The sequence below is a fragment of the Pimephales promelas genome, chromosome 3 (genome assembly GCF_988280905.1).
Source record: "Pimephales promelas chromosome 3, fPimPro1.hap1.1, whole genome shotgun sequence".
Classification (NCBI taxonomy): Eukaryota; Metazoa; Chordata; class Actinopteri; order Cypriniformes; family Leuciscidae; genus Pimephales; species Pimephales promelas.
In genome coordinates, this window is record NC_142771.1 from 48,488,599 (window position 1) to 48,502,170 (window position 13,572).

The 13,572-nt window shown below is 46.6% G+C and overlaps 55 non-coding genes across 55 annotated transcripts; all 55 read right to left on the reverse strand.

Annotated features, from left to right (window-relative positions):
- Positions 1-46: 46 nt before the first annotated feature.
- trnag-gcc (transfer RNA glycine (anticodon GCC)) lies at positions 47-117 on the reverse strand. The gene has a single exon. It is a non-coding gene; the product is annotated as a tRNA-Gly (tRNA).
- A 176-nt stretch (positions 118-293) lies between these two features.
- trnag-gcc (transfer RNA glycine (anticodon GCC)) lies at positions 294-364 on the reverse strand. The gene has a single exon. It is a non-coding gene; the product is annotated as a tRNA-Gly (tRNA).
- A 176-nt stretch (positions 365-540) lies between these two features.
- trnag-gcc (transfer RNA glycine (anticodon GCC)) lies at positions 541-611 on the reverse strand. The gene has a single exon. It is a non-coding gene; the product is annotated as a tRNA-Gly (tRNA).
- A 176-nt stretch (positions 612-787) lies between these two features.
- Positions 788-858, reverse strand: trnag-gcc (transfer RNA glycine (anticodon GCC)). Its single transcript has one exon. It is a non-coding gene; the product is annotated as a tRNA-Gly (tRNA).
- Positions 859-1,034: 176 nt separating this feature from the next.
- Positions 1,035-1,105, reverse strand: trnag-gcc (transfer RNA glycine (anticodon GCC)). The gene has a single exon. It is a non-coding gene; the product is annotated as a tRNA-Gly (tRNA).
- A 176-nt stretch (positions 1,106-1,281) lies between these two features.
- On the reverse strand, positions 1,282-1,352 carry trnag-gcc (transfer RNA glycine (anticodon GCC)). The gene has a single exon. It is a non-coding gene; the product is annotated as a tRNA-Gly (tRNA).
- Positions 1,353-1,528: 176 nt separating this feature from the next.
- trnag-gcc (transfer RNA glycine (anticodon GCC)) lies at positions 1,529-1,599 on the reverse strand. Its single transcript has one exon. It is a non-coding gene; the product is annotated as a tRNA-Gly (tRNA).
- Positions 1,600-1,775: 176 nt separating this feature from the next.
- trnag-gcc (transfer RNA glycine (anticodon GCC)) lies at positions 1,776-1,846 on the reverse strand. Its single transcript has one exon. It is a non-coding gene; the product is annotated as a tRNA-Gly (tRNA).
- A 176-nt stretch (positions 1,847-2,022) lies between these two features.
- On the reverse strand, positions 2,023-2,093 carry trnag-gcc (transfer RNA glycine (anticodon GCC)). The gene has a single exon. It is a non-coding gene; the product is annotated as a tRNA-Gly (tRNA).
- A 176-nt stretch (positions 2,094-2,269) lies between these two features.
- Positions 2,270-2,340, reverse strand: trnag-gcc (transfer RNA glycine (anticodon GCC)). The gene has a single exon. It is a non-coding gene; the product is annotated as a tRNA-Gly (tRNA).
- A 176-nt stretch (positions 2,341-2,516) lies between these two features.
- Positions 2,517-2,587, reverse strand: trnag-gcc (transfer RNA glycine (anticodon GCC)). The gene has a single exon. It is a non-coding gene; the product is annotated as a tRNA-Gly (tRNA).
- A 176-nt stretch (positions 2,588-2,763) lies between these two features.
- trnag-gcc (transfer RNA glycine (anticodon GCC)) lies at positions 2,764-2,834 on the reverse strand. The gene has a single exon. It is a non-coding gene; the product is annotated as a tRNA-Gly (tRNA).
- A 176-nt stretch (positions 2,835-3,010) lies between these two features.
- Positions 3,011-3,081, reverse strand: trnag-gcc (transfer RNA glycine (anticodon GCC)). Its single transcript has one exon. It is a non-coding gene; the product is annotated as a tRNA-Gly (tRNA).
- A 176-nt stretch (positions 3,082-3,257) lies between these two features.
- Positions 3,258-3,328, reverse strand: trnag-gcc (transfer RNA glycine (anticodon GCC)). Its single transcript has one exon. It is a non-coding gene; the product is annotated as a tRNA-Gly (tRNA).
- Positions 3,329-3,504: 176 nt separating this feature from the next.
- On the reverse strand, positions 3,505-3,575 carry trnag-gcc (transfer RNA glycine (anticodon GCC)). The gene has a single exon. It is a non-coding gene; the product is annotated as a tRNA-Gly (tRNA).
- Positions 3,576-3,751: 176 nt separating this feature from the next.
- On the reverse strand, positions 3,752-3,822 carry trnag-gcc (transfer RNA glycine (anticodon GCC)). The gene has a single exon. It is a non-coding gene; the product is annotated as a tRNA-Gly (tRNA).
- Positions 3,823-3,998: 176 nt separating this feature from the next.
- Positions 3,999-4,069, reverse strand: trnag-ccc (transfer RNA glycine (anticodon CCC)). The gene has a single exon. It is a non-coding gene; the product is annotated as a tRNA-Gly (tRNA).
- Positions 4,070-4,245: 176 nt separating this feature from the next.
- On the reverse strand, positions 4,246-4,316 carry trnag-gcc (transfer RNA glycine (anticodon GCC)). Its single transcript has one exon. It is a non-coding gene; the product is annotated as a tRNA-Gly (tRNA).
- A 176-nt stretch (positions 4,317-4,492) lies between these two features.
- trnag-ccc (transfer RNA glycine (anticodon CCC)) lies at positions 4,493-4,563 on the reverse strand. Its single transcript has one exon. It is a non-coding gene; the product is annotated as a tRNA-Gly (tRNA).
- A 176-nt stretch (positions 4,564-4,739) lies between these two features.
- On the reverse strand, positions 4,740-4,810 carry trnag-gcc (transfer RNA glycine (anticodon GCC)). The gene has a single exon. It is a non-coding gene; the product is annotated as a tRNA-Gly (tRNA).
- Positions 4,811-4,986: 176 nt separating this feature from the next.
- trnag-gcc (transfer RNA glycine (anticodon GCC)) lies at positions 4,987-5,057 on the reverse strand. The gene has a single exon. It is a non-coding gene; the product is annotated as a tRNA-Gly (tRNA).
- A 176-nt stretch (positions 5,058-5,233) lies between these two features.
- trnag-gcc (transfer RNA glycine (anticodon GCC)) lies at positions 5,234-5,304 on the reverse strand. Its single transcript has one exon. It is a non-coding gene; the product is annotated as a tRNA-Gly (tRNA).
- A 176-nt stretch (positions 5,305-5,480) lies between these two features.
- trnag-gcc (transfer RNA glycine (anticodon GCC)) lies at positions 5,481-5,551 on the reverse strand. Its single transcript has one exon. It is a non-coding gene; the product is annotated as a tRNA-Gly (tRNA).
- A 176-nt stretch (positions 5,552-5,727) lies between these two features.
- On the reverse strand, positions 5,728-5,798 carry trnag-gcc (transfer RNA glycine (anticodon GCC)). The gene has a single exon. It is a non-coding gene; the product is annotated as a tRNA-Gly (tRNA).
- Positions 5,799-5,974: 176 nt separating this feature from the next.
- Positions 5,975-6,045, reverse strand: trnag-gcc (transfer RNA glycine (anticodon GCC)). Its single transcript has one exon. It is a non-coding gene; the product is annotated as a tRNA-Gly (tRNA).
- Positions 6,046-6,221: 176 nt separating this feature from the next.
- trnag-gcc (transfer RNA glycine (anticodon GCC)) lies at positions 6,222-6,292 on the reverse strand. The gene has a single exon. It is a non-coding gene; the product is annotated as a tRNA-Gly (tRNA).
- A 176-nt stretch (positions 6,293-6,468) lies between these two features.
- Positions 6,469-6,539, reverse strand: trnag-gcc (transfer RNA glycine (anticodon GCC)). The gene has a single exon. It is a non-coding gene; the product is annotated as a tRNA-Gly (tRNA).
- A 176-nt stretch (positions 6,540-6,715) lies between these two features.
- On the reverse strand, positions 6,716-6,786 carry trnag-gcc (transfer RNA glycine (anticodon GCC)). The gene has a single exon. It is a non-coding gene; the product is annotated as a tRNA-Gly (tRNA).
- A 176-nt stretch (positions 6,787-6,962) lies between these two features.
- trnag-gcc (transfer RNA glycine (anticodon GCC)) lies at positions 6,963-7,033 on the reverse strand. Its single transcript has one exon. It is a non-coding gene; the product is annotated as a tRNA-Gly (tRNA).
- Positions 7,034-7,209: 176 nt separating this feature from the next.
- Positions 7,210-7,280, reverse strand: trnag-ccc (transfer RNA glycine (anticodon CCC)). The gene has a single exon. It is a non-coding gene; the product is annotated as a tRNA-Gly (tRNA).
- Positions 7,281-7,456: 176 nt separating this feature from the next.
- On the reverse strand, positions 7,457-7,527 carry trnag-gcc (transfer RNA glycine (anticodon GCC)). Its single transcript has one exon. It is a non-coding gene; the product is annotated as a tRNA-Gly (tRNA).
- A 176-nt stretch (positions 7,528-7,703) lies between these two features.
- Positions 7,704-7,774, reverse strand: trnag-gcc (transfer RNA glycine (anticodon GCC)). The gene has a single exon. It is a non-coding gene; the product is annotated as a tRNA-Gly (tRNA).
- Positions 7,775-7,950: 176 nt separating this feature from the next.
- trnag-gcc (transfer RNA glycine (anticodon GCC)) lies at positions 7,951-8,021 on the reverse strand. The gene has a single exon. It is a non-coding gene; the product is annotated as a tRNA-Gly (tRNA).
- Positions 8,022-8,197: 176 nt separating this feature from the next.
- trnaw-cca (transfer RNA tryptophan (anticodon CCA)) lies at positions 8,198-8,268 on the reverse strand. Its single transcript has one exon. It is a non-coding gene; the product is annotated as a tRNA-Trp (tRNA).
- Positions 8,269-8,444: 176 nt separating this feature from the next.
- On the reverse strand, positions 8,445-8,515 carry trnag-gcc (transfer RNA glycine (anticodon GCC)). The gene has a single exon. It is a non-coding gene; the product is annotated as a tRNA-Gly (tRNA).
- A 176-nt stretch (positions 8,516-8,691) lies between these two features.
- trnag-gcc (transfer RNA glycine (anticodon GCC)) lies at positions 8,692-8,762 on the reverse strand. The gene has a single exon. It is a non-coding gene; the product is annotated as a tRNA-Gly (tRNA).
- Positions 8,763-8,938: 176 nt separating this feature from the next.
- trnag-gcc (transfer RNA glycine (anticodon GCC)) lies at positions 8,939-9,009 on the reverse strand. Its single transcript has one exon. It is a non-coding gene; the product is annotated as a tRNA-Gly (tRNA).
- A 176-nt stretch (positions 9,010-9,185) lies between these two features.
- trnag-gcc (transfer RNA glycine (anticodon GCC)) lies at positions 9,186-9,256 on the reverse strand. The gene has a single exon. It is a non-coding gene; the product is annotated as a tRNA-Gly (tRNA).
- A 176-nt stretch (positions 9,257-9,432) lies between these two features.
- Positions 9,433-9,503, reverse strand: trnag-gcc (transfer RNA glycine (anticodon GCC)). Its single transcript has one exon. It is a non-coding gene; the product is annotated as a tRNA-Gly (tRNA).
- A 176-nt stretch (positions 9,504-9,679) lies between these two features.
- On the reverse strand, positions 9,680-9,750 carry trnag-gcc (transfer RNA glycine (anticodon GCC)). Its single transcript has one exon. It is a non-coding gene; the product is annotated as a tRNA-Gly (tRNA).
- Positions 9,751-9,926: 176 nt separating this feature from the next.
- trnag-gcc (transfer RNA glycine (anticodon GCC)) lies at positions 9,927-9,997 on the reverse strand. Its single transcript has one exon. It is a non-coding gene; the product is annotated as a tRNA-Gly (tRNA).
- A 176-nt stretch (positions 9,998-10,173) lies between these two features.
- Positions 10,174-10,244, reverse strand: trnag-gcc (transfer RNA glycine (anticodon GCC)). Its single transcript has one exon. It is a non-coding gene; the product is annotated as a tRNA-Gly (tRNA).
- A 176-nt stretch (positions 10,245-10,420) lies between these two features.
- Positions 10,421-10,491, reverse strand: trnag-gcc (transfer RNA glycine (anticodon GCC)). The gene has a single exon. It is a non-coding gene; the product is annotated as a tRNA-Gly (tRNA).
- A 176-nt stretch (positions 10,492-10,667) lies between these two features.
- On the reverse strand, positions 10,668-10,738 carry trnag-gcc (transfer RNA glycine (anticodon GCC)). Its single transcript has one exon. It is a non-coding gene; the product is annotated as a tRNA-Gly (tRNA).
- Positions 10,739-10,914: 176 nt separating this feature from the next.
- trnag-gcc (transfer RNA glycine (anticodon GCC)) lies at positions 10,915-10,985 on the reverse strand. Its single transcript has one exon. It is a non-coding gene; the product is annotated as a tRNA-Gly (tRNA).
- A 176-nt stretch (positions 10,986-11,161) lies between these two features.
- On the reverse strand, positions 11,162-11,232 carry trnag-gcc (transfer RNA glycine (anticodon GCC)). The gene has a single exon. It is a non-coding gene; the product is annotated as a tRNA-Gly (tRNA).
- Positions 11,233-11,408: 176 nt separating this feature from the next.
- Positions 11,409-11,479, reverse strand: trnag-gcc (transfer RNA glycine (anticodon GCC)). The gene has a single exon. It is a non-coding gene; the product is annotated as a tRNA-Gly (tRNA).
- A 176-nt stretch (positions 11,480-11,655) lies between these two features.
- trnag-gcc (transfer RNA glycine (anticodon GCC)) lies at positions 11,656-11,726 on the reverse strand. Its single transcript has one exon. It is a non-coding gene; the product is annotated as a tRNA-Gly (tRNA).
- Positions 11,727-11,902: 176 nt separating this feature from the next.
- Positions 11,903-11,973, reverse strand: trnag-ccc (transfer RNA glycine (anticodon CCC)). The gene has a single exon. It is a non-coding gene; the product is annotated as a tRNA-Gly (tRNA).
- Positions 11,974-12,149: 176 nt separating this feature from the next.
- Positions 12,150-12,220, reverse strand: trnag-gcc (transfer RNA glycine (anticodon GCC)). The gene has a single exon. It is a non-coding gene; the product is annotated as a tRNA-Gly (tRNA).
- Positions 12,221-12,396: 176 nt separating this feature from the next.
- Positions 12,397-12,467, reverse strand: trnag-gcc (transfer RNA glycine (anticodon GCC)). Its single transcript has one exon. It is a non-coding gene; the product is annotated as a tRNA-Gly (tRNA).
- A 176-nt stretch (positions 12,468-12,643) lies between these two features.
- On the reverse strand, positions 12,644-12,714 carry trnag-gcc (transfer RNA glycine (anticodon GCC)). Its single transcript has one exon. It is a non-coding gene; the product is annotated as a tRNA-Gly (tRNA).
- Positions 12,715-12,890: 176 nt separating this feature from the next.
- trnag-gcc (transfer RNA glycine (anticodon GCC)) lies at positions 12,891-12,961 on the reverse strand. Its single transcript has one exon. It is a non-coding gene; the product is annotated as a tRNA-Gly (tRNA).
- A 176-nt stretch (positions 12,962-13,137) lies between these two features.
- Positions 13,138-13,208, reverse strand: trnag-gcc (transfer RNA glycine (anticodon GCC)). The gene has a single exon. It is a non-coding gene; the product is annotated as a tRNA-Gly (tRNA).
- A 176-nt stretch (positions 13,209-13,384) lies between these two features.
- trnag-ccc (transfer RNA glycine (anticodon CCC)) lies at positions 13,385-13,455 on the reverse strand. Its single transcript has one exon. It is a non-coding gene; the product is annotated as a tRNA-Gly (tRNA).
- Between the last annotated feature and the right edge of the window lie 117 nt (positions 13,456-13,572).

The following is a 13,572-nucleotide window of genomic DNA, read 5'->3' on the forward strand; positions in this document are numbered from 1 at the left end:
AAAAGTTTTAAAGAACCAGACCGCTGGGACTTCTGAACTAACTTTCTGCATTGGCCGGGAATCGGACCCGGGTCTCCCGCGTGGCAGGCGAGAATTCTACCACTGAACCACCAATGCTCGACTACCTCAAACAGACATGTGCTTGAGTGATCGCTAAGAACAGCTAGTGAGGTTACGCTTCATGGGTTGCATAAGAGATAAAAGATAAGGAACACTTGTTGATCTTGAGTTAGCAGAAGTTACATACAAAAGTTTTAAAGAACCAGACCGCTGGGACTTCTGAACTAACTTTCTGCATTGGCCGGGAATCGGACCCGGGTCTCCCGCGTGGCAGGCGAGAATTCTACCACTGAACCACCAATGCTCGACTACCTCAAACAGACATGTGCTTGAGTGATCGCTAAGAACAGCTAGTGAGGTTACGCTTCATGGGTTGCATAAGAGATAAAAGATAAGGAACACTTGTTGATCTTGAGTTAGCAGAAGTTCCATACAAAAGCTTTAAAAAACCAGACCGCTGGGACTTCAAAATTATCTTTTTGCATTGGCCGGGAATCGGACCCGGGTCTCCCGCGTGGCAGGCGAGAATTCTACCACTGAACCACCAATGCTCGACAACCTCAAACAGACATGTCCTTGAGTGATCGCTAAGAACAGCTAGTGAGGTTACGCTTCATGGGTTGCATAAGAGATAAAAGATAAGGAACACTTGTAGATCTTGAGTTAGCAGAAGTTACATACAAAAGCTTTAAAGAACCAGACCGCTGGGACTTCTGAACTAACTTTCTGCATTGGCCGGGAATCGGACCCGGGTCTCCCGCGTGGCAGGCGAGAATTCTACCACTGAACCACCAATGCTCGACTACCTCAAACAGACATGTGCTTGAGTGATCGCTAAGAACAGCTAGTGAGGTTACGCTTCATGGGTTGCATAAGAGATAAAAGATAAGGAACACTTGTTGATCTTGAGTTAGCAGAAGTTCCATACAAAAGCTTTAAAAAACCAGACCGCTGGGACTTCAAAATTATCTTTTTGCATTGGCCGGGAATCGGACCCGGGTCTCCCGCGTGGCAGGCGAGAATTCTACCACTGAACCACCAATGCTCGACAACCTCAAACAGACATGTCCTTGAGTGATCGCTAAGAACAGCTAGTGAGGTTACGCTTCATGGGTTGCATAAGAGATAAAAGATAAGGAACACTTGTTGATCTTGAGTTAGCAGAAGTTACATACAAAAGTTTTAAAGAACCAGACCGCTGGGACTTCTGAACTAACTTTCTGCATTGGCCGGGAATCGGACCCGGGTCTCCCGCGTGGCAGGCGAGAATTCTACCACTGAACCACCAATGCTCGACTACCTCAAACAGACATGTGCTTGAGTGATCGCTAAGAACAGCTAGTGAGGTTACGCTTCATGGGTTGCATAAGAGATAAAAGATAAGGAACACTTGTTGATCTTGAGTTAGCAGAAGTTACATACAAAAGTTTTAAAGAACCAGACCGCTGGGACTTCTGAACTAACTTTCTGCATTGGCCGGGAATCGGACCCGGGTCTCCCGCGTGGCAGGCGAGAATTCTACCACTGAACCACCAATGCTCGACTACCTCAAACAGACATGTGCTTGAGTGATCGCTAAGAACAGCTAGTGAGGTTACGCTTCATGGGTTGCATAAGAGATAAAAGATAAGGAACACTTGTTGATCTTGAGTTAGCAGAAGTTCCATACAAAAGCTTTAAAAAACCAGACCGCTGGGACTTCAAAATTATCTTTTTGCATTGGCCGGGAATCGGACCCGGGTCTCCCGCGTGGCAGGCGAGAATTCTACCACTGAACCACCAATGCTCGACAACCTCAAACAGACATGTCCTTGAGTGATCGCTAAGAACAGCTAGTGAGGTTACGCTTCATGGGTTGCATAAGAGATAAAAGATAAGGAACACTTGTAGATCTTGAGTTAGCAGAAGTTACATACAAAAGCTTTAAAGAACCAGACCGCTGGGACTTCTGAACTAACTTTCTGCATTGGCCGGGAATCGGACCCGGGTCTCCCGCGTGGCAGGCGAGAATTCTACCACTGAACCACCAATGCTCGACTACCTCAAACAGACATGTGCTTGAGTGATCGCTAAGAACAGCTAGTGAGGTTACGCTTCATGGGTTGCATAAGAGATAAAAGATAAGGAACACTTGTTGATCTTGAGTTAGCAGAAGTTCCATACAAAAGCTTTAAAAAACCAGACCGCTGGGACTTCAAAATTATCTTTTTGCATTGGCCGGGAATCGGACCCGGGTCTCCCGCGTGGCAGGCGAGAATTCTACCACTGAACCACCAATGCTCGACAACCTCAAACAGACATGTCCTTGAGTGATCGCTAAGAACAGCTAGTGAGGTTACGCTTCATGGGTTGCATAAGAGATAAAAGATAAGGAACACTTGTAGATCTTGAGTTAGCAGAAGTTACATACAAAAGCTTTAAAGAACCAGACCGCTGGGACTTCTGAACTAACTTTCTGCATTGGCCGGGAATCGGACCCGGGTCTCCCGCGTGGCAGGCGAGAATTCTACCACTGAACCACCAATGCTCGACTACCTCAAACAGACATGTGCTTGAGTGATCGCTAAGAACAGCTAGTGAGGTTACGCTTCATGGGTTGCATAAGAGATAAAAGATAAGGAACACTTGCTGATCTTGAGTTAGCAGAAGTTCCATACAAAAGCTTTAAAAAACCAGACCGCTGGGACTTCAAAATTATCTTTTTGCATTGGCCGGGAATCGGACCCGGGTCTCCCGCGTGGCAGGCGAGAATTCTACCACTGAACCACCAATGCTCGACAACCTCAAACAGACATGTCCTTGAGTGATCGCTAAGAACAGCTAGTGAGGTTACGCTTCATGGGTTGCATAAGAGATAAAAGATAAGGAACACTTGTAGATCTTGAGTTAGCAGAAGTTACATACAAAAGCTTTAAAGAACCAGACCGCTTGGACTTCTGAACTGACTTTCTGCATTGGCCGGGAATCGGACCCGGGTCTCCCGCGTGGCAGGCGAGAATTCTACCACTGAACCACCAATGCTCGACAACCTCAAACAGACATGTCCTTGAGTGATCGCTAAGAACAGCTAGTGAGGTTACGCTTCATGGGTTGCATAAGAGATAAAAGATAAGGAACACTTGTTGATCTTGAGTTAGCAGAAGTTCCATACAAAAGCTTTAAAGAACCAGACCGCTGGGACTTCAAAATTATCTTTTTGCATAGGCCGGGAATCGGACCCGGGTCTCCCGCGTGGCAGGCGAGAATTCTACCACTGAACCACCAATGCTCGACTACCTCAAACAGACATGTCCTTGAGTGATCGCTAAGAACAGCTAGTGAGGTTATGCTTTATTGGTTGCATAAGAGATGGAAGATAAGGACCACTTGTTGATCTTGAGTTAGCAGAAGTTACATACAAAAGCTTTAAAGAACCAGACCGCTGGGACTTCTGAACTAACTTTCTGCATTGGCCGGGAATCGGAGCCGGGTCTCCCGCGTGGCAGGCGAGAATTCTACCACTGAACCACCAATGCTCGACAACCTCAAACAGACATGTCCTTGAGTGATCGCTAAGAACAGGTAGTGAGGTTACGCTTAATGGGTTGCATAAGAGATAAAAGATAAGGAACACTTGTTGATCTTGAGTTAGCAGAAGTTCCATACAAAAGCTTTAAAGAACCAGACCGCTGGGACTTCAAAATTATCTTTTTGGATTGGCCGGGAATCGGACCCGGCTCTCCCGCGTGGCAGGCGAGAATTCTACCACTGAACCACCAATGCTCGACTACCTCAAACAGACATGTCCTTGAGTGATCGCTAAGAACAGGTAGGGAGGTTATGCTTTATTGGTTGCATAAGAGATGGAAGATAAGGACCACTTGTTGATCTAGAGTTAGCAGAAGTTACATACAAAAGCTTTAAAGAACCAGACCGCTGGGACTTCTGAACTAACTTTCTGCATTGGCCGGGAATCGGACCCGGGTCTCCCGCGTGGGAGGCGAGAATTCTACCACTGAACCACCAATGCTCGACAACCTCAAACAGACACGTCCTTGAGTGATCGCTAAGAACAGCTAGTGAGGTTACGCTTCATGGGTTGCATAAGAGATAAAAGATAAGGAACACTTGTTGATCTTGAGTTAGCAGAAGTTACATACAAAAGCTTTAAAGAACCAGACCGCTGGGACTTCTGAACTAACTTTCTGCATTGGCCGGGAATCGGACCCGGGTCTCCCGCGTGGCAGGCGAGAATTCTACCACTGAACCACCAATGCTCGACAACCTCAAACAGACACGTCCTTGAGTGATCGCTAAGAACAGCTAGTGAGGTTACGCTTCATGGGTTGCATAAGAGATAAAAGATAAGGAACACTTGTTGATCTTGAGTTAGCAGAAGTTACATACAAAAGCTTTAAAGAACCAGACCGCTGGGACTTCTGAACTAACTTTCTGCATTGGCCGGGAATCGGACCCGGGTCTCCCGCGTGGGAGGCGAGAATTCTACCACTGAACCACCAATGCTCGACAACCTCAAACAGACACGTCCTTGAGTGATCGCTAAGAACAGCTAGTGAGGTTACGCTTCATGGGTTGCATAAGAGATAAAAGATAAGGAACACTTGTTGATCTTGAGTTGGCAGAAGTTCCATACAAAAGCTTTAAAGAACCAGACCACTGGGACTTCAAAATTATCTTTTTGCATTGGCCGGGAATCGGACCCGGGTCTCCCGCGTGGCAGGCGAGAATTCTACCACTGAACCACCAATGCTCGACTACCTCAAACAGACATGTCCTTGAGTGATCGCTAAGAACAGGTAGGGAGGTTATGCTTTATTGGTTGCATAAGAGATGGAAGATAAGGACCACTTGTTGATTTTGAGTTAGCAGAAGTTACATACAAAAGCTTTAAAGAACCAGACCGCTTGGACTTCTGAACTGACTTTCTGCATTGGCCGGGAATCGGACCCGGGTCTCCCGCGTGGCAGGCGAGAATTCTACCACTGAACCACCAATGCTCGACAACCTCAAACAGACATGTCCTTGAGTGATCGCTAAGAACAGCTAGTGAGGTTACGCTTCATGGGTTGCATAAGAGATAAAAGATAAGGAACACTTGTTGATCTTGAGTTAGCAGAAGTTACATACAAAAGCTTTAAAGAACCAGACCGCTGGGACTTCTGAACTAACTTTCTGCATTGGCCGGGAATCGGACCCGGGTCTCCCGCGTGGCAGGCGAGAATTCTACCACTGAACCACCAATGCTCGACAACCTCAAACAGACATGTCCTTAAGTGATCGCTAAGAACAGCTAGTGAGGTTACGCTTCATGGGTTGCATAAGAGATAAAAGATAAGGAACACTTGTTGATCTTGAGTTGGCAGAAGTTACATACAAAAGCTTTAAAGAACCAGACCGCTGGGACTTCTGAACTAACTTTCTGCATTGGCCGGGAATCGGACCCGGGTCTCCCGCGTGGCAGGCGAGAATTCTACCACTGAACCACCAATGCTCGACTACCTCAAACAGACATGTCCTTGAGTGATCGCTAAGAACAGGTAGGGAGGTTATGCTTTATTGGTTGCATAAGAGATGGAAGATAAGGACCACTTGTTGATCTTGAGTTAGCAGAAGTTACATACAAAAGCTTTAAAGAACCAGACCGCTGGGACTTCTGAACTAACTGTCTGCATTGGCCGGGAATCGGACCCGGGTCTCCCGCGTGGCAGGCAAAAATTCTACCACTGAACCACCAATGCTCGACAACCTCAAACAGACATGTCCTTGAGTGATCGCTAAGAACAGGTAGGGAGGTTATGCTTTATTGGTTGCATAAGAGATAGAAGATAAGGAACACTTGTTGATCTTGAGTTAGCAGAAGTTACATACAAAAGCTTTAAAGAACCAGACCGCTGGGACTTCTGAACTAACTTTCTGCATTGGCCGGGAATCGGACCCGGGTCTCCCGCGTGGCAGGCGAGAATTCTACCACTGAACCACCAATGCTCGACAACCTCAAACAGACACGTCCTTGAGTGATCGCTAAGAACAGCTAGTGAGGTTACGCTTCATGGGTTGCATAAGAGATAAAAGATAAGGAACACTTGTTGATCTTGAGTTAGCAGAAGTTCCATACAAAAGCTTTAAAGAACCAGACCGCTGGGACTTCTGAACTAACTTTCTGCATTGGCCGGGAATCGGACCCGGGTCTCCCGCGTGGCAGGCGAGAATTCTACCACTGAACCACCAATGCTCGACAACCTCAAACAGACACGTCCTTGAGTGATCGCTAAGAACAGCTAGTGAGGTTACGCTTCATGGGTTGCATAAGAGATAAAAGATAAGGAACACTTGTTGATCTTGAGTTAGCAGAAGTTACATACAAAAGCTTTAAAGAACCAGACCGCTGGGACTTCTGAACTAACTTTCTGCATTGGCCGGGAATCAGACCCGGGTCTCCCGCGTGGCAGGCGAGAATTCTACCACTGAACCACCAATGCTCGACAACCTCAAACAGACATGTCCTTGAGTGATCGCTAAGAACAGCTAGTGAGGTTACGCTTCATGGGTTGCATAAGAGATAAAAGATAAGGAACACTTGTTGATCTTGAGTTGGCAGAAGTTCCATACAAAAGCTTTAAAGAACCAGACCGCTGGGACTTCAAAATTATCTTTTTGCATTGGCCGGGAATCGGACCCGGGTCTCCCGCGTGGCAGGCGAGAATTCTACCACTGAACCACCAATGCTCGACTACCTCAAACAGACATGTCCTTGAGTGATCGCTAAGAACAGGTAGGGAGGTTATGCTTTATTGGTTGCATAAGAGATGGAAGATAAGGACCACTTGTTGATCTTGAGTTAGCAGAAGTTACATACAAAAGCTTTAAAGAACCAGACCGCTGGGACTTCTGAACTAACTGTCTGCATTGGCCGGGAATCGGACCCGGGTCTCCCGCGTGGCAGGCAAAAATTCTACCACTGAACCACCAATGCTCGACAACCTCAAACAGACATGTCCTTGAGTGATCGCTAAGAACAGGTAGGGAGGTTATGCTTTATTGGTTGCATAAGAGATAGAAGATAAGGAACACTTGTTGATCTTGAGTTAGCAGAAGTTACATACAAAAGCTTTAAAGAACCAGACCGCTGGGACTTCTGAACTAACTTTCTGCATTGGCCGGGAATCGGACCCGGGTCTCCCGCGTGGGAGGCGAGAATTCTACCACTGAACCACCAATGCTCGACTACCTCAAACAGACATGTCCTTGAGTGATCGCTAAGAACAGGTAGGGAGGTTATGCTTTATTGGTTGCATAAGAGATGGAAGATAAGGAACACTTGTTGATCTTGAGTTAGCAGAAGTTCCATACAAAAGCTTTAAAGAACCAGACCGCTGGGACTTCAAAATTATCTTTTTGCATTGGCCGGGAATCGGACCCGGGTCTCCCGCGTGGCAGGCGAGAATTCTACCACTGAACCACCAATGCTCGACTACCTCAAACAGACATGTCCTTGAGTGATCGCTAAGAACAGCTAGTGAGGTTACGCTTCATGGGTTGCATAAGAGATAAAAGATAAGGAACACTTGTTGATCTTGAGTTAGCAGAAGTTACATACAAAAGCTTTAAAGAACCAGACCGCTGGGACTTCTGAACTAACTTTCTGCATTGGCCGGGAATCGGACCCGGGTCTCCCGCGTGGCAGGCGAGAATTCTACCACTGAACCACCAATGCTCGACAACCTCAAACAGACATGTCATTGAGTGATCGCTAAGAACAGGTAGGGAGGTTATGCTTTATTGGTTGCATAAGAGATAGAAGATAAGGAACACTTGTTGATCTTGAGTTAGCAGAAGTTCCATACAAAAGCTTTAAAGAACCAGACCGCTGGGACTTCAAAATTATCTTTTTGCATTGGCCGGGAATCGGACCCGGGTCTCCCGCGTGGCAGGCGAGAATTCTACCACTGAACCACCAGTGCTCGACTACCTCAAACAGACATGTCCTTGAGTGATCGCTAAGAACAGGTAGGGAGGTTATGCTTTATTGGTTGCATAAGAGATGTAAGATAAGGAACACTTGTTGATCTTGAGTTAGCAGAAGTTACATACAAAAGCTTTAAAGAACCAGACCGCTGGGACTTCTGAACTAACTTTCTGCATTGGCCGGGAATCGGACCCGGGTCTCCCGCGTTGGAGGCGAGAATTCTACCACTGAACCACCAATGCTCGACAACCTCAAACAGACACGTCCTTGAGTGATCGCTAAGAACAGCTAGTGAGGTTACGCTTCATGGGTTGCATAAGAGATAAAAGATAAGGAACACTTGTTGATCTTGAGTTAGCAGAAGTTCCATACAAAAGCTTTAAAAAACCAGACCGCTGGGACTTCAAAATTATCTTTTTGCATTGGCCGGGAATCGGACCCGGGTATCCCGCGTGGCAGGCGAGAATTCTACCACTGAACCACCAATGCTCGACTACCTCAAACAGACATGTCCTTGAGTGATCGCTAAGAACAGCTAGTGAGGTTACGCTTCATGGGTTGCATAAGAGATAAAAGATAAGGAACACTTGTTGATCTTGAGTTAGCAGAAGTTACATACAAAAGCTTTAAAGAACCAGACCGCTGGGACTTCTGAACTAACTTTCGGCATTGGCCGGGAATCGGACCCAGGTCTCCCGCGTGGCAGGCGAGAATTCTACCACTGAACCACCAATGCTCGACAACCTCAAACAGACATGTCATTGAGTGATCGCTAAGAACAGGTAGGGAGGTTATGCTTTATTGGTTGCATAAGAGATAGAAGACAAGGAACACTTGTTGATCTTGAGGTAGCAGAAGTTCCATACAAAAGCTTTAAAGAACCAGACCGCTGGGACTTCAAAATTATCTTTTTGCATTGGCCGGGAATCGGACCCGGGTCTCCCGCGTGGCAGGCGAGAATTCTACCACTGAACCACCAATGCTCGACAACCTCAAACAGACACGTCCTTGAGTGATCGCTAAGAACAGCTAGTGAGGTTACGCTTCATGGGTTGCATAAGAGATAAAAGATAAGGAACACTTGTTGATCTTGAGTTAGCAGAAGTTACATACAAAAGCTTTAAAGAACCAGACCGCTGGGACTTCAAAATTATCTTTTTGCATTGGCCGGGAATCGGACCCGGGTCTCCCGCGTGGCAGGCGAGAATTCTACCACTGAACCACCAATGCTCGACAACCTCAAACAGACATGTCCTTGAGTGATCGCTAAGAACAGCTAGTGAGGTTACGCTTCATGGGTTGCATAAGAGATAAAAGATAAGGAACACTTGTTGATCTTGAGTTAGCAGAAGTTACATACAAAAGCTTTAAAGAACCAGACCGCTGGGACTTCTGAACTAACTTTCTGCATTGGCCGGGAATCGGACCCGGGTCTCCCGCGTGGCAGGCGAGAATTCTACCACTGAACCACCAATGCTCGACTACCTCAAACAGACATGTGCTTGAGTGATCGCTAAGAACAGCTAGTGAGGTTACGCTTCATGGGTTGCATAAGAGATAAAAGATAAGGAACACTTGTTGATCTTGAGTTAGCAGAAGTTACATACAAAAGCTTTAAAGAACCAGACCGCTGGGACTTCTGAACTAACTTTCTGCATTGGCCGGGAATCGGACCCGGGTCTCCCGCGTGGCAGGCGAGAATTCTACCACTGAACCACCAATGCTCGACAACCTCAAACAGACATGTCATTGAGTGATCGCTAAGAACAGGTAGGGAGGTTATGCTTTATTGGTTGCATAAGAGATAGAAGACAAGGAACACTTGTTGATCTTGAGGTAGCAGAAGTTCCATACAAAAGCTTTAAAGAACCAGACCGCTGGGACTTCAAAATTATCTTTTTGCATTGGCCGGGAATCGGACCCGGGTCTCCCGCGTGGCAGGCGAGAATTCTACCACTGAACCACCAATGCTCGACAACCTCAAACAGACACGTCCTTGAGTGATCGCTAAGAACAGCTAGTGAGGTTACGCTTCATGGGTTGCATAAGAGATAAAAGATAAGGAACACTTGTTGATCTTGAGTTAGCAGAAGTTACATACAAAAGCTTTAAAGAACCAGACCGCTGGGACTTCAAAATTATCTTTTTGCATTGGCCGGGAATCGGACCCGGGTCTCCCGCGTGGCAGGCGAGAATTCTACCACTGAACCACCAATGCTCGACAACCTCAAACAGACATGTCCTTGAGTGATCGCTAAGAACAGCTAGTGAGGTTACGCTTCATGGGTTGCATAAGAGATAAAAGATAAGGAACACTTGTTGATCTTGAGTTAGCAGAAGTTACATACAAAAGCTTTAAAGAACCAGACCGCTGGGACTTCTGAACTAACTTTCTGCATTGGCCGGGAATCGGACCCGGGTCTCCCGCGTGGCAGGCGAGAATTCTACCACTGAACCACCAATGCTCGACTACCTCAAACAGACATGTGCTTGAGTGATCGCTAAGAACAGCTAGTGAGGTTACGCTTCATGGGTTGCATAAGAGATAAAAGATAAGGAACACTTGTTGATCTTGAGTTAGCAGAAGTTACATACAAAAGCTTTAAAGAACCAGACCGCTGGGACTTCTGAACTAACTTTCTGCATTGGCCGGGAATCGGACCCGGGTCTCCCGCGTGGCAGGCGAGAATTCTACCACTGAACCACCAATGCTCGACAACCTCAAACAGACATGTCATTGAGTGATCGCTAAGAACAGGTAGGGAGGTTATGCTTTATTGGTTGCATAAGAGATAGAAGACAAGGAACACTTGTTGATCTTGAGGTAGCAGAAGTTCCATACAAAAGCTTTAAAGAACCAGACCGCTGGGACTTCAAAATTATCTTTTTGCATTGGCCGGGAATCGGACCCGGGTCTCCCGCGTGGCAGGCGAGAATTCTACCACTGAACCACCAATGCTCGACAACCTCAAACAGACACGTCCTTGAGTGATCGCTAAGAACAGCTAGTGAGGTTACGCTTCATGGGTTGCATAAGAGATAAAAGATAAGGAACACTTGTTGATCTTGAGTTAGCAGAAGTTACATACAAAAGCTTTAAAGAACCAGACCGCTGGGACTTCTGAACTAACTTTCTGCATTGGCCGGGAATCGGACCGGGGTCTCCCGCGTGGCAGGCGAGAATTCTACCACTGAACCACCAATGCTCGACTACCTCAAACAGACATGTGCTTGAGTGATCGCTAAGAACAGCTAGTGAGGTTACGCTTCATGGGTTGCATAAGAGATAAAAGATAAGGAACACTTGTTGATCTTGAGTTAGCAGAAGTTCCATACAAAAGCTTTAAAAAACCAGACCGCTGGGACTTCAAAATTATATTTTTGCATTGGCCGGGAATCGGACCCGGGTCTCCCGCGTGGCAGGCGAGAATTCTACCACTGAACCACCAATGCTCGACAACCTCAAACAGACATGTCCTTGAGTGATCGCTAAGAACAGCTAGTGAGGTTACGCTTCATGGGTTGCATAAGAGATAAAAGATAAGGAACACTTGCTGATCTTGAGTTAGCAGAAGTTCCATACAAAAGCTTTAAAAAACCAGACCGCTGGGACTTCAAAATTATCTTTTTGCATTGGCCGGGAATCGGACCCGGGTCTCCCGCGTGGCAGGCGAGAATTCTACCACTGAACCACCAATGCTCGACTACCTCAAACAGACATGTGCTTGAGTGATCGCTAAGAACAGCTAGTGAGGTTACGCTTCATGGGTTGCATAAGAGATAAAAGATAAGGAACACTTGTTGATCTTGAGTTAGCAGAAGTTCCATACAAAAGCTTTAAAAAACCAGACCGCTGGGACTTCTGAACTAACTTTCTGCATTGGCCGGGAATCGGACCCGGGTCTCCCGCGTGGGAGGCGAGAATTCTACCACTGAACCACCAATGCTCGACAACCTCAAACAGACACGTCCTTGAGTGATCGCTAAGAACAGCTAGTGAGGTTACGCTTCATGGGTTGCATAAGAGATAAAAGATAAGGAACACTTGTTGATCTTGAGTTAGCAGAAGTTACATACAAAAGCTTTAAAGAACCAGACCGCTGGGACTTCTGAACTAACTTTGTGCATTGGCCGGGAATCGGACCCGGGTCTCCCGCGTGGCAGGCGAGAATTCTACCACTGAACCACCAATGCTCGACAACCTCAAACAGACATGTCATTGAGTGATCGCTAAGAACAGGTAGGGAGGTTATGCTTTATTGGTTGCATAAGAGATAGAAGACAAGGAACACTTGTTGATCTTGAGGTAGCAGAAGTTCCATACAAAAGCTTTAAAGAACCAGACCGCTGGGACTTCAAAATTATCTTTTTGCATTGGCCGGGAATCGGACCCGGGTCTCCCGCGTGGCAGGCGAGAATTCTACCACTGAACCACCAATGCTCGACAACCTCAAACAGACACGTCCTTGAGTGATCGCTAAGAACAGCTAGTGAGGTTACGCTTCATGGGTTGCATAAGAGATAAAAGATAAGGAACACTTGTTGATCTTGAGTTAGCAGAAGTTACATACAAAAGCTTTAAAGAACCAGACCGCTGGGACTTCTGAACTAACTTTCTGCATTGGCCGGGAATCGGACCCGGGTCTCCTGCGTGGCAGGCGAGAATTCTACCACTGAACCACCAATGCTCGACTACCTCAAACAGACATGTGCTTGAGTGATCGCTAAGAACAGCTAGTGAGGTTACGCTTCATGGGTTGCATAAGAGATAAAAGATAAGGAACACTTGTTGATCTTGAGTTAGCAGAAGTTACATACAAAAGCTTTAAAGAACCAGACCGCTGGGACTTCTGAACTAACTTTCTGCATTGGCCGGGAATCGGACCCGGGTCTCCCGCGTGGCAGGCGAGAATTCTACCACTGAACCACCAATGCTCGACAACCTCAAACAGACATGTCCTTGAGTGATCGCTAAGAACAGGTAGGGAGGTTATGCTTTATTGGTTGCATAAGAGATGGAAGATAAGGACCACTTGTTGATCTTGAGTTAGCAGAAGTTACATACAAAAGCTTTAAAGAACCAGACCGCTGGGACTTCTGAACTAACTGTCTGCATTGGCCGGGAATCGGACCCGGGTCTCCCGCGTGGCAGGCAAAAATTCTACCACTGAACCACCAATGCTCGACAACCTCAAACAGACATGTCCTTGAGTGATCGCTAAGAACAGGTAGGGAGGTTATGCTTTATTGGTTGCATAAGAGATAGAAGATAAGGAACACTTGTTGATCTTGAGTTAGCAGAAGTTACATACAAAAGCTTTAAAGAACCAGACCGCTGGGACTTCTGAACTAACTTTCTGCATTGGCCGGGAATCGGACCCGGGTCTCCCGCGTGGGAGGCGAGAATTCTACCACTGAACCACCAATGCTCGACAACCTCAAACAGACACGTCCTTGAGTGATCGCTAAGAACAGCTAGTGAGGTTACGCTTCATGGGTTGCATAAGAGATAAAAGATAAGGAACACTTGTTGATCTTGAGTTAGC